At 43.9% G+C, this 14,402-nt stretch overlaps 1 pseudogene; it reads left to right on the top strand.

Annotated features, from left to right (window-relative positions):
* The first annotated feature begins 8,040 nt into the window (after nucleotides 1-8,040).
* Nucleotides 8,041-14,099, top strand: LOC135526394 (neuronal acetylcholine receptor subunit alpha-3-like; annotated as a pseudogene).
* The last annotated feature ends 303 nt before the right edge of the window (nucleotides 14,100-14,402 follow it).

Here is a 14,402-nt window from a genome sequence, read left to right as displayed (position 1 = left end):
ATAGGACTGTTTCAGTTTTGCCACGGTTGTTGTTTTTGTAATTGTGTTCATGTTGAGTTTCTCATATTAAAACCATGAACTCTAAAAACGCTGCATTTCCCTCATTAAAATGCAAATCAATTTATAACATTTTTGACCTATGTTTTCCTGGATTTTGTTGTTGTTATTCTGTCTCTCACTGTTCAAATAAACCTATCATTAAAATTATAGACTGATCATTTCTTTTTCAGTGGGCAAAATCAGCAGGGGATCAAATATTTTTCCCTCACTGTACATGTGATATGAGTAATGAAAGATGTAAACATTATTAAAGTGGCATTAATTCGAAGCGTGGCTTCCTATTGGTCGGACCAGCGTTGAATGGTTCTCGTCACCGGTACATCCTGTTTGAGTTTCTGCATATAAGACGGAAGGAGCAAGATGGCGTCGTGGTCGGATTTGCCGTAGGGAGGACGGGAGAGGGCTTTGTATGCATCGCGGAACTTAGAGTAGCAGCGGTCGAGGTTATTGCGCAATCAATGCTGGAAGAATTTTTGTAGACTTGTTCTCAAATTTGCTTTGTTAAAATCCCCGGTTACAATAAATGCAGCCTCAGGATGTATGGTTTCCAGTTTGAATATAGTCCAGTGAAGTTCCTTAATGGCTGTCTTGGTGTGTGCTTGAGGGGGAATGTACACAGCTGTGACTATAACTGACGAGAATGGTCTTGGTAGGTAAAATGGCCGGCATTTGATTGTAAGGAATTCTAGATCAGGTGAGCAGAAGGATTTGAGTTCCTGTATGATGTTATGATCTCACCATGAGTCTTGAGCATAAACCACTGCCCTTCCTTTTCCCAGAGAGGTGTTTATCTCTGTTGGCGCGATGCGTGGAGAAACCCGGTGGCTGAACCGATTCCGACAACATATCCCGAGAGAGCCATGTTTCTGTGAAACAGAGAATGTTACAATCTTTGATGTTTCTCTGGAAGGTAACCCTTGCTCAAATTTTGTCTACCTTGTAATTCTTAGGGATCGGCGTCACGCTAGCAGGACACCAGCCAACAACATCTGGGGGAAATTCCTAGGGAGCCCAATTAAAATAAATAATTGGAATATTAAACATTCATGAACATTATATAATTTAAAACTTACAATGTCCGATTTACAATAGGCTTTATGGCGAAAGCATACCATGAGATTGTCTGAGGACGGCGCCCCACATCAACATATTTTTCAACCAACACAGGCTTCATAAAATCACAAATGGCGATTAAATAAACTTTTGAAGATCTTCCTCTGTTTGCAATCCCAAGGGTCCCAGCTACAACATTAATGGTCGTTTTGTTAGGAAAATCCTTCTTTATATCCCAAAAAGTCTGTTTTAGTTGGCTCCTTCGATTTCAGTAATCCACTCGTTCAAACAGGCAGACAACGGAGTCCAAAAAGCTACTGCTAAACTTCGTCCAAGCAAGTCAAATGATGTTTCTATTTAATCCTCAGGTTCTCTAAAATGTAAATGAACTATAATATTTCATACGGAAAGTAGTATGTTCAATAGGAAAGCAACATTTGTAAGCGCATGCCCTGTCCATTCACGCGCCGAAAGACCTGATATTGTTCCAGTGATCTCCTCAGCAGAACTCCAAATTCTTGCTTGTTTTTCAAAAAACAAGCCTGAAACCTTGAATAAAGACTGCTGACATCTAGTGGAAGCCATATGCATTGTAATCTGGGAGACTGATTTACATAGGAACAATAGGTTTCCATTATAAGAGCCTGGGACCTCAAAAAAATAATAATTCCGGTTGGTTTTTCTTCGGATTTCCGCCTGCCATATCAATTATGTTATAGTCTCAGACATTATTTTAACAGTTTTAGAAACTTCAAAGTGTTTTCTATCCAATGCTACCAATTATGTGCATATCCTGGCCTGAGTAACAGGCAGTTTACATTGGGCATGTCAGTCAGGCATCAATTCAGGAAACTAGACCCTATCCCTAACAAGACCAAGAGACTGGCCATGGGCTAGTAGTATACTCGGGAGCGGTGTGCATGTCTATGGAGCCTTGCCAGGTGGCCGCTTCGTCTGCCCCTTCTGCGGCGTTGTTGCTTTGGATCACCTACTGGAATTTGCTCCATTGTCCTGGGTGGTGATCCGAACAGAGTATCCACTTCGGGAAAGTTGTATTCCTGGTAGTAATTTTGATAAGTTGACGTTGCTCTTATATCCAATAGTTCTTCCCGGCTGTATGTAATAAGACTTAAGTTTTCCTGGGGTAACAATGTAAGAAATAATATATATTTAAAAAAAATTCTGCATAGTTTCCTAAGAACTCGAAGCGAGGCGACCATCTCTGTCAGTACCATGCTACATGCCAGAGCCACTTACAGTTTGTGCATTCAACTAAGGTAGATAAAACAGCTACATATCACAGTCATTGAAAGTAAGAACTTTCCGCAATATAGCAGTATATTAGCCTGGACCCAAATCAGTTTGTACGTTTGCCTACTCCGTTGACATTTTCAAGCCAAACATGTTTTGTATGAGAATTCCATAAGGAGTTGGCAAGAGAGCAGCAACAGACTAGCACCCAGCATTACCATACACACTGAGTGGACAAAACATTGTAACACAAATGCTGCATTGGTTAGGTCAGCGCTGTCCTTTGTGTGTCTTTAATGTGGAGGGAGACTGAGAGTGCCAGATCCCTCTGAAATAGAGTATCTAAACAGAGACGTAAATATACACTGAACCATTATGAACGCCTGCTTTTTCCATTGCATAAATTAACCAGGTGAATCCAGGTAAAAGCTATGATCCCTTATTGATGTCATTTGTAAAATCCACTTTAATCATTAAGAACACATTCTTATTTACAATGACGGCCTAGGAACAGTGGGTTAACTGCCTTGTTCAGGGGCAGAACAACAGATTTTTACCTGGTCAGCTCAGGGATTTGATATGGCAACCTTTCGGTTACTGGCCCAACGCTCTAACCACTAGGCTTCCTGCCGCCCCTTTAATCGAAGGAGTGCCTTTGATTTGACGGCCTGGACATGCACAGTTCGGCGCGAGACGACCGTGCCAGGCAACCGTGCGCCTGGCACCTACAACCATACCCTGTTCAAAGAAACCTTAATATTTTGTCTTGCCCATTCACCCTCTGAATGGCACATATACACAATCCATGTCTCCATGAAGATGAAAATGTGTCAGTTTGTCACTTTCACGACGTTGGAGTAATAACATGTTCAACTTCTTAAGACATTGGTTCAGATCAGAGAGGTTGTGCCTTTTAGATTAAGACATTGGTTCAGATCAGAGAGGTTGTGCCTTTTAGAGTAAGACATTGGTTCAGATCAGAGAGGTTGTGCCTTTTAGATTAAGAGAACATGAACAAAGTTTGGTAACAGAACGACGGTTTCCGCTGCTTGTCAAATCAAATCAAATCAAATTTATTTATATAGCCCTTCGTACATCAGCTGATATCTCAAAGTGCTGTACAGAAACCCAGCCTAAAACCCCAAACAGCAAGCAATGCAGGTGTAGAAGCACGGTGGTTAGGAAAAACTCCCTAGAAAGGCCAAAACCTAGGAAGAAACCTAGAGAGGAACCAGGCTATGTGGGGTGGCCAGTCCTCTTCTGGCTGTGCCGGGTAGAGATTATAACAGAACATGGCCAAGATGTTCAAATGTTCATAAATGACCAGCATGGTCGAATAATAAAAGGCAGAACAGTTGAAACTGGAGCAGCAGCACGGCCAGGTGGACTGGGGACAGCAAGGAGTCATCATGTCAGGTAGTCCTGGGGCATGGTCCTAGGGCTCAGGTCCTCTGAGAGAGAGAAAGAAAGAGAATTAGAGAGAGCATATGTGGGGTGGCCAGTCCTCTTCCGGCTGTGCCGGGTGGAGATTATAACAGAACATGGCCAAGATGTTCAAATGTTCATAAATGACCAGCATGGTCGAATAATAATAAGGCAGAACAGTTGAAACTGGAGCAGCAGCACGGCCAGGTGGACTGGGGACAGCAAAGAGTCATCATGTCAGGTAGTCCTGGGGCATGGTCCTAGGGCTCAGGTCCTCTGAGAGAGAGAAGGAGAGAATTAGAGAACGCACACTTAGATTCACACAGGACACCGAATTGGACAGGAGAAGTACTCCAGATATAACAAACTGACCCCAGCCCCCCGACACATAAACTACTGCAGCATAAATACTGGAGGCTGAGACAGGAGGGGTCAGGAGACACTGTGGCCCCATCCGAGGACACCCCCGGACAGGTCCAAACAGGAAGGATATAACCCCACCCACTTTGCCAAAGCACAGCCCCCACACCACTAGAGGGATATCTTCAACCACCAACTTACCATCCCGAGACAAAGCTGAGTATAGCCCGCAAAGATCTCCTTCATGGCACAACCCAAAGGGGGGTGCCAACCCAGACAGGATGACCACATCAGTGAATCAACCCACTCAGGTGACGCACCCCCTCCAGGGACGGCATGAGAGAGCCCCAGTAAGCCAGTGACTCAGCCCCTGTAATAGGGTTAGAGGCAGAGAATCCCAGTGGAAAGAGGGGAACCAGCCAGGCAAAGACAGCAAGGGTGGTTCGTTGCTCCAGAGCCTTTCCGTTCACCTTCCCACTCCTGGGCCAGACTACACTCAATCATATGACATTACATTACATTTACATTTAAGTCATTTAGCAGACGCTCTTATCCAGAGCGACTTACAAATTGGTGAATTCACCTTCTGACATCCAGTGGAACAGCCACTTTACAATAGTGCATCTAAATCATTAAGGGGGGGGGGGGTGAGAAGGATTACTTATCCTATCCTAGGTATTCCTTGAAGAGGTGGGGTTTCAGGTGTCTCCGGAAGGTGGTGATTGACTCCGCTGTCCTATATTTTAGCCCAAACAACTACCTCTTTCCCTACTGTATTTAATTTATTTATTTTGCTCCTTTGCACCCCATTATTTTTATTTCTACTTTGCACATTCTTCCATTGCAAATCTACCATTCCAGTGTTTTACTTGCTATATTGTATTTACTTTGCCACCATGGCCTTTTTTGCCTTCACCTCCCTTATCTCACCTCATTTGCTCACATCGTATATAGACTTGTTTATACTGTATTATTGACCATATGTTTGTTTTACTCCATGTGTAACTCTGTGTCGTTGTATGTGTCGAACTGCTTTGCTTTATCCTGGCCAGGTCGCAATTGTAAATGAGAACTTGTTCTCAACTTGCCTACCTGGTTAAATAAAGGTGAAATAAATAAAATATAAAAAAATCTGGTCCAAATATGATAATTAGGGCCTTCACGAAATCCAGCCATTAAAACAGAATTCAACAATATTCATAAATGTATTGACCTTAGGGAATAAAATAAACATTTAAAAAATGTTTTATTAATGTAATGAATTTGCTCAAGTTTATCATAAAACATGAACCCAATGAATCAGTGATTCGTAGTTCGTGCAACTTTCTGAAGAAGCAACGAGAATGCCCGTCTGCATGTGTGGTGCGCGCATCTTCCACTTTGTGAAGCCGTTAGCGATGATGCTAATGAAAACAGTCTTCTGGTAGATGGATAGCCTTTCCCAAAAACCTTATCAATTAAATACGAACTACAAAGTAGCCTATGCTTACCTGGCAGAATGATATCATGATTATTTTCATCAATCCAGTGGGTATTTGTTTTGCAAACTACAATGACAATTGCGCTACAAATAAACAACTGTCGCTAGGTGCGTACTTGAATTAAATGGTAATTACACCCCAAAATGAACATTTCTCCGATTTTTTCCAGACCACATGTGGTCTCCTAACATGGCTTAAGCATTGGTGTGGACTTAGAAAAACAACAAGATTGGATGTTTTATTTTAAAAATTGATTGAAATTTGGGAAAGAACAAAACGAAATCAGACCCACTGAAGAGATGAGTCTTCAGTAAAGACTAAAGGTTGAGACCGAGTTTGCGTCTCTGACATGGGTAGGCAGACCGTTCCAGAAAAATGGAGCTCTATAGGAGAAAGCCCTGCCTCCAGCTGTTTGCTTAGAAATTCTAGGGACAATTAGGAGGCCTGCGTCTTGTGACCGTAGCGTACGTGTAGTTATGTACGGCAGGACCAAATCAGAGAGATAGGTAAGAGCAAGCCCATGTAATGCTTTGTAGGTTAGCAGTAAAACCTTGAAATCAGCCCTTGCTTTGACAGGAAGCCAGTGTAGGGAGGCTAGCACTGGAGTAATATGATCAAATTTTTTGGTTCAAGTCAGGATTCTAGCAGCCGTATTTAGCACTAACTGAAGTTTATTTAGTGCTTTATCCTGGTAGCCGGAAAGTAGAGCATTGCAGTAGTCTAACCTAGAAGTGACAAAAGCATGGATTAATTTTTCTGCATCATTCTTGGACAGAAAGTTTCTGATTTTTGCAATGTTACGTAGATGGAAAAAAAGCTGTGCTTGTGCTTTTATTCTGTTACCAGTTAGGAGAGTACAGGATGGTGTGTGTGTGTGTTTGCGGGTGTGGTGTATGTGTTGGTTATCTCGCAGTTCTCTTCCTGACCTCACCTCTCAAACCAATTGTATTGAGTGGAGGTTTGCACTGAGTTCTTAGTCAATATTTTTTTGAGTTAAATAGGAACCGTGTTTTTCAAGAGTAATCCTAAACATCCAACTGGTGTGGATAAAATAGATGTGTGGTTAAATTTGGTTGGAATGTGGTACTGGCAGGGTTGTTGATTCAATACCTGTCTGGACCACATATAACCTACAGAAGACACATGATTTACTGTTAACTGTAAGTCCCCAAAAATAACATATTTTATTCATTCATTATTACCAGGAAATGTTTTTGTGTTGTTTTGGACCTGTTTGCACTTTTATTCACTAAATGCTTTCAGCCACTCTACTCTCTGGTCACAGAATGGAGGGGTGATGCACTGATGCTCAAATCCACTGGTCCCAGTATCTAGGCTGTACTGGTGTTAGTTGTCTACTGGTGCAGAGGCAGACAGACAAACAGACAGAAAGACCGCTGACAGACATGCTGACATACAGACTGCAGACAGACGGCAGACAGACAGCAGACAGACAGCTGACAGGCAGGCAGACAGACAAACAGACAGAAAGACTGCTGACAGACAAACAGAATGCTGACAGACATACAGACGGACGGACAGACGGACGGACTGCTGACTTGGAGCTTGCAGGCTGGGGAGAGAGACGAGAGACTGGTGGTCTTTTAAAGGCTGTGTTCAATTAACCATGAGAGAGATGGGGGAGATAGAGAGGGAGGGGAAAATGATGAAGGAAGAAAGGGAGTGTGAAGGGTAGAGGGAGAGGAGGGGAATTAAAAGATTGGTGTCCTTTGAAGCTATGGCCGAGGCGGGCGTGGAGGGATGTCCCAAGTGAGGCACGATTTTCTGCTCGGACAGGCGTGGGTTTCACTCGTTGTCCCCGGCAACCAAGTCACCAGTGGGGTAGGTTTTTGCACGTCACGAAATGACCTTCATACCTACTATGCCAAGTCTACTCAGAATTTAACAGGTTTGGGCACACACACACGCAGGCACACACACACACACATAACTGACATTGCGTTCCAGTCTGTGGGGATTTACTAAAAGCTTCCACTTGGCTTCCTCTGTAGAAACAGCTCCTATGTGTGACTCCTCACACACCGTACTTCGATGAGACACAACTTTCCATCCATTCACAGCAAAGAGCTATTGATTAAAACCTTCATGTGGACAAAGTGATAAAATGCTAAAGGTTGAATCATGACTCCTCCTCTAAGTCCCCTTCATTTAATGCCTGACAACAAGGGATAATCTCTTTGTGGTGGTAATTTAAAAAGACACCCTACTATTTTGTAAAAGCACCCCCCCCCCCCCCCGAGTGGAGATTCTCACTCTCTCTCTCTCTCTCTCTCTCTCTCTCTCTCTCTCTCTACCTCTCAGGTTGTTTGTCATCCAAGGGGGAGGACAGGCTGTTCAGGAAGCTATTCAGGAGATACAACCAGTTCATCAGACCAGTGGAGAATGTCTCTGACCCTGTTACCGTGGAGTTTGAGGTCTCCATATCCCAGCTGGTCAAAGTGGTGAGACTCACCTGCATCATTAATGGAGCAAATAAGCATATACCTTTGAACTAATTACTTGATTATGTACAGGCTATGACGTCATGTTCATTTTTTCCCCCATCTCTTCTCAGGATGAAGTCAATCAGATTATGGAGACAAATCTTTGGCTGAGACATGTAAGTCAAGTTATCATCTGATCTAAGAACTGAGGTCTAAACCCCAGTACAGCAGTTAGTATAGTAGGCACTGTTAAAATATGGTCTAAGATCTGTTTTCTCCTCTCTTTGTTGCAGGTCTGGAATGACTACAAGCTGAAATGGTTTCCCGTTGAGTATGACGGACTTGAGTTCATTCGTGTGCCCTCCAATAAGATATGGAGGCCGGACATCGTCCTCTATAACAAGTGAGCTCAATATCTTAACTATGTACATTATATCCATGTTTTCTTGTTGCTTTTCAGCCAACAGTGCAAAATGCTACACTAACCATCACTCATTGTCTCTTCTCCAGATCTGTGGGTGTTTTTTTGTTGCCATCAGTGATAAATGATATGCTAACTATCATACCTCCCCTCTCTTCAGTGCTGTGGGAGATTTCCTGGTTGAGGACAAAACCAAAGCTCTGCTGAAGTTTGATGGCACCATCACCTGGATCCCCCCCGCCATCTTTAAATCATCCTGCCCCATGGATATCACCTACTTCCCCTTTGACTACCAGAACTGCTCCATGAAGTTTGGCTCCTGGACCTACGACAAGGCCAAGATCGACCTGGTGCTAATAGGGTCAAAGGTCAGTAATCACATTGGTTAACTAGTTTACTAACTCATTTGCTAGCTAGTTAGCTAACTCCACATTAAGAAAATGTGCTGATTTTGGCTAATTAATTGTGGCTGAGTTTATTGTTTTATTAGTACATTTCAACAGGAAGTACTTCCTGGTCTTTTTTATGATGTAATCTCAGTCGAAACCCTCTTTATCTCCTTCTAGGAGAGAACTCACTAGGCTCTGCTTCACTGCTAACATACTACTGACTCTCTGTAGGTGAACCTCAAAGACTTCTGGGAGAGCGGCGAGTGGGAGATCATCGATGCCCCGGGCTACAAACACGACATCAAGTACAACTGCTGTGAGGAGATCTACCCAGACATCACCTACTCCTTCTACATCAGACGCCTCCCTCTCTTCTACACCATCAACCTCATCATCCCCTGTCTCCTCATCTCCTTCCTCACCGTCCTCGTCTTCTACCTCCCCTCTGACTGTGGAGAGAAGGTGACCCTCTGTATCTCTGTCCTCCTGTCCCTCACTGTGTTCCTCCTGGTCATCACTGAGACCATCCCGTCTACGTCTCTGGTCATCCCTCTCATAGGGGAGTACCTCCTCTTCACCATGATCTTCGTCACCCTCTCCATCGTCATCACCGTGTTCGTGCTGAACGTCCACTACCGTACGCCCATGACTCACACCATGCCGGCCTGGGTCAGGTCTGTGTTCCTGGGGTTGCTACCCAAGGTGATGCTCATGAGGAGGCCTGTAGACCAGGGCTGCCCCTCCTCTGTGGGGAGTGGGAGAGGAGATGGAACAGGAGGGGGGAGTATTGGAGGTGGAGGTGTGGGAGGAGCGAGGGGAACGGGGAAGAAGAGGAAAAACAGTATTGGAGGACGAATAGGGGGAGGGATAGGGGGAGGGTGTGTGCAGGTGGACGGGGGTGCGGTCGCAGCCGAAAGGGGGCAGGTGGGGGCGATGAACTGTGTGGAGTACAGTGAAGTGCAAAACAAGCCGAAGTTCCCCTGTAAGGGGAAAGAGGTGCCCATCCCCACCGTTCCCCCGGTGGTTCCTCCTCCTGCCCCTTCTGAGCCGGACCTACCCAAACTGCCCCGAGCTCTCAACGCCCCCACCCAACATCAACGCAGTGGTGGCCTTCTCCGTGGTGTCACCAGAAATCAAACAAGCCATCGAGAGTGTCAAGTACATCGCTGAGAACATGAGGACGCGCAACAAGGCCAAAGAGGTAGGACACTTTGGGTTATTACATAATTATTTGTCAGTAACTGCAGATGAATGCTCTGCAGTGTAGTTCTTTGTGAGCTGAGGTTTTGGATCACATCTAATAGTGAACTGAAGAGAGCAGAAGCATTCCCTAGTCCTTCTCCCTCTTGCAGCTTGTCCAGTGGAAGTGGTATATAAAATACAAGCTGTAATTAGACTTCAGCTAAATGGAATTGGCAAATGTGCTGGGCCATGTACACACACACACACACACACACACACACACGGTACATCCTTACACACAGAGATTCACATTAATCCATGCAAACACTATTTCATACACACATTCTCACACACAAATATTCTTACACACCCAGACCCAACTGAGGCAGGGTATTCTCTGATAGAGAGCCAAACTCCATTGGGTCTCATTCCTGCTTTCTACCTGGTTTAATCTGCAAAGCTGTTTGTGAGAGAGCTTCAGTTAGCTTCACCCCTCTCTCTGCATCTGGCTGATACGCTTGTTGTTGCTCAGTCTTTTCGCAGTCTTTTCTTAGTAAGGCCTGATCTCAGTGTTGAAATGATGCACACAGAACAACCATACACACTTCAGGAGACAATGGCATTACTTCACCCTGAAGTAGTGGACCACAGCAGGCTGCTTCAGGAAAACACACATCTGACCTGGCCCAATCCTGATATACACTATAGGGCTCAAGGAAAACTGTTATTTTGTTTCTCTCTCTGTCTCTTTCGGTCTGTCTTGTTCTCTTGCTGTTTTTTACGGCCGTCCAAGAGAGGGAGAGAGGGGGAGACAGAGAGGGAGGGAGAGAGAGAGAGGGAGGGAGAGAGGGGAAGGGAGGGAGAGAGAGGGAGAGAGAGGGGGAGAGAGAGGGAGAATTACATATGGTTTAAAAATAAGCTCAACTGGACACCTTAATGAGGCAGTGAATGAACTGAGATAGAACGAACACAGAGCATTCTACGCCATTATAAAACCAATTCAAATTGAAATACCTATTAAAATTAAAATTAGGCTAAAACTAATTGAATGTGTCATTGAACCAATTGCACTTCATAGCAGCGAGGTGTGGGGTCCACTTGCAAAACAAGATTTCACCAAATGGGACAAACACCCCATTGAAACACTGCATGCAGAGTTCTGTAAGATTCTCCTACATGTCCAGAGGAAAACTACAAACAATGCATGCAGGGCAGAATTAGGCCAATATCCACTAATAACAAAAACTCAAAAAAGAGCAATTTAGTTTTGGAAACATCTAAACACCCCCTCTCATATCATCACCAAGCCTTGCAATGCCAAGAGCTGGGCAAAGAAAAGAGTCCCCTCATCCAGCTGGTCCTGGGGCTTTACAAATCTGTTCTACTAACACACTGAAGCCTCAGGACCAGAACATCCAATCAATCAGAATAAACCAAATTACAACACAGTCAAAACAAAACTTCTTGCTTATTGGGAAACATAAGCACAAGCATCAAGCAAAAGGCAGTGCTATCTGTCCCTAAATTGACAGCATACCGTGGCTAACTATTTGACCATGGTTACTGATCAAAACCTTAGAAAGACCTTGACAAAGTACAGGCTCAGTGAGCACAGCCTTGCCATTGAGAAGGGTAGACACATGAAAGCCTGGCTCCCTGTAGAGTAAAGGCTGTGCAACCACTGCACAACAGCAGAACCTGAGACAGAGCTGCATTTCCTGACAAAATGTCAAAAATATAATACAATTAGTAATTTCCCCAAATTTGAAACACTTATTCAAGGTTTCAAAGACCTCTCTGATAGGAATAGGCTACCCATCCTGCTGGGGGAGGACGGAGAGAGCTGTGGGTTGGCAGCACACTACATTACTGCCTGCCATAAGATGAGGGACAGTGTCTGACAGACCAATCAACCTGCACATGTCCTCTACTGTATGCTTATTGTTATTGTTCAATGTATGGTTATTTTGACCCTTGGTTATTGTTGTTACTGTTGTCCTGTTGACAATTTTGATTCTTATTATTTAAAAATTGTAAATATCCAAAGTAAGCTTCAGCAATGTGTACATTGTTACGTCATGCCAATAACGCAAATAGAAATTGAATTGAAACTTGAGAGAGAGAGAGAGAGAGACAGGGAAAGAGAGAGGGAGGGGGTAAGAGGGGGGGGGGACAGGGAAATAAAGGGGGGGAGAGAGAGAGAGACACAGGGAAAGAGAGAGGGGGGGAGAGAGAGAGAGAGGGGGAGAGAGGGAAAGAGAGAGAGAGGGAGGGAAAGAGACAGGGAAAGAGAGAGGGAGGGAAAGAGAGAGGGAAAGAAAGAGAGGGAGGGAGAGAGGGAGGGAAAGAGGGAGGGAAAGAGAGAGGGAAAGAGAGAGAGGGAAAGAGAGAGAGAGGGAAAGAGACAGGGAGGAAAGAGAGAGGGAGGGAAAGAGAGAGAGAGGGAAAGAGACAGGGAGGAAAGAGAGAGGGAGGGAGAGAGACAGGGAAAGTGAGAGGGAGGGAAAGAGAGAGAGAGGGAAAGAGAGAGAGAGGGAAAGAGAGAGAGAGGGAAAGAGAGAGAGAGGGAAAGAGAGAGAGAGGGAAAGAGAGAGAGAGTGAAAGAGACAGGGAGGAAAGAGAGAGGGAGGGAGAGAGACAGGGAAAGTGAGAGGGAGGGAAAGAGAGAGGGACAGAGAGAGGGAGGGAAAGAGAGAGGGAAAGAGATTAATATTACTTCCCTTTTGAACTTTTAATTCCCTGCTTAACCCTCCCCTCACATCCCTTTCCTTCTTTGTCTTACAGTATTTCCAATTGCCTTTAATGATCTGTGATTCCCTGTCCTCTGACGAGCTGTGTGTCCCCCCCCCCCAGGTGGAGGATGACTGGAAGTACGTAGCCATGGTGATTGACAGGATCTTCCTGTGGGTGTTTGTGACGGTGTGTATCACTGGAACTCTGGGACTGTTCCTACAGCCTCTCATCGGCTTCTTCACATGAACCGTGACACTACTCTTTTCTCCTTTCTTTGTTGTCTTTCTGTTTCCGTTATCCTCTCATTCTCTCCAATTGTCAATTTTTCTATTCTCTCTCTCACACTCACATTATTTATTTCCTCTTCTACTGGCATCTATTATCTTCCTGTCCAAAAGCAGGAAAAATACATGTATTTGTATTTTTGTTTTAAATGGCATTGCCTCATTATAACCAGTGATTTACTGTGTAACCCTTTTCTTAGGACAACTACATTCTTACTGGTTACCATCTCTGTTGCTACCCCTGTATTATGCCAGTAGAGAAGTTTGTTCTTGTTCTAGACATGATGCCAAACGGATCTAGAATATGTAGCTCTGTGCCGTATGTGGTCATTGGCTGACTGAAGGAGTAACCACACGATGCCTCTTAATGGCATACTGTTCATGTTATGATACTGTAGTCTACTGGTTTGTTCATGATATAAATCTGTTATATCTCTATCTTCTATACCTATCTTCACTCCTGTGCTATGCTTAAGGCTAGGAGTATTTCCTTACCAGGAACAACTCTATGGAAATACTCCTGGCCTAAGTTATACTTTCTATACAATACCAGTCAAAAGTTTGGACACCTAATCAATCCAGGGTTTTTCTTTATTTTTTAAACTATTTTCTAAATTGTAGAATAATAGCGAAGACACCAACACTATGAAATTACACATGGAATCATGTAGTAACCAAAAAAGTGTTAACCAAATCAAAATATATTTTATATTTGAGATTCTTCAAAGTAGCCACCCTTTGCCTTCATGACAGCTTTGCTGTAGAACACACAAAACACACACACACACACAAAATAGTTTGTGTCCAAGCTTTTGACTGGTACTGTACAAAATATATAGATTATGCATGATTAATGATGCTAACTTTAAATAAGGTTTCTGTACAGACATGGTTTTATGACTTTAATATACCATGATAGCATGTTTACATATCACACTGGGGTTGGGTAACCACTCAATGTAAATGTACAAACTGTAAAGACACTTTGAAATGCACGTTGTAGATTAAAACCTCTCTGTAAAAGATGTGAAAACCCATCCTGTCTGGTTTCTTTCATTGACAAGGTGTAAACGTGTAGTAACATGACTGTTATACGATCTCTGACTAGGGATTGGTGGAAAATCACCCTTTGCTTCTCTGGAATCAAGTGGGCTTTTCATGTGTATGGGTACAGGGCCGGCGGGCTCTGATGTTTTGTGTTATGTGTGTGTTGCTTGTGTTGTTGGCCACAGGCAGTGTCTGCTCTGGGGACAGAGAGGGTTAATGGCGGGGTGAAAGGGGTTAATCATGCCATAATGATGTTATATAAACCATGGAAT

Source organism: Oncorhynchus masou, chromosome 32 (genome assembly GCF_036934945.1).
Source record: "Oncorhynchus masou masou isolate Uvic2021 chromosome 32, UVic_Omas_1.1, whole genome shotgun sequence".
Lineage (NCBI taxonomy): Eukaryota > Metazoa > Chordata > Actinopteri > Salmoniformes > Salmonidae > Oncorhynchus > Oncorhynchus masou.
Note: the sequence above shows the minus strand (reverse complement) of the source record. Positions and strands in the feature narration are given on the sequence as shown.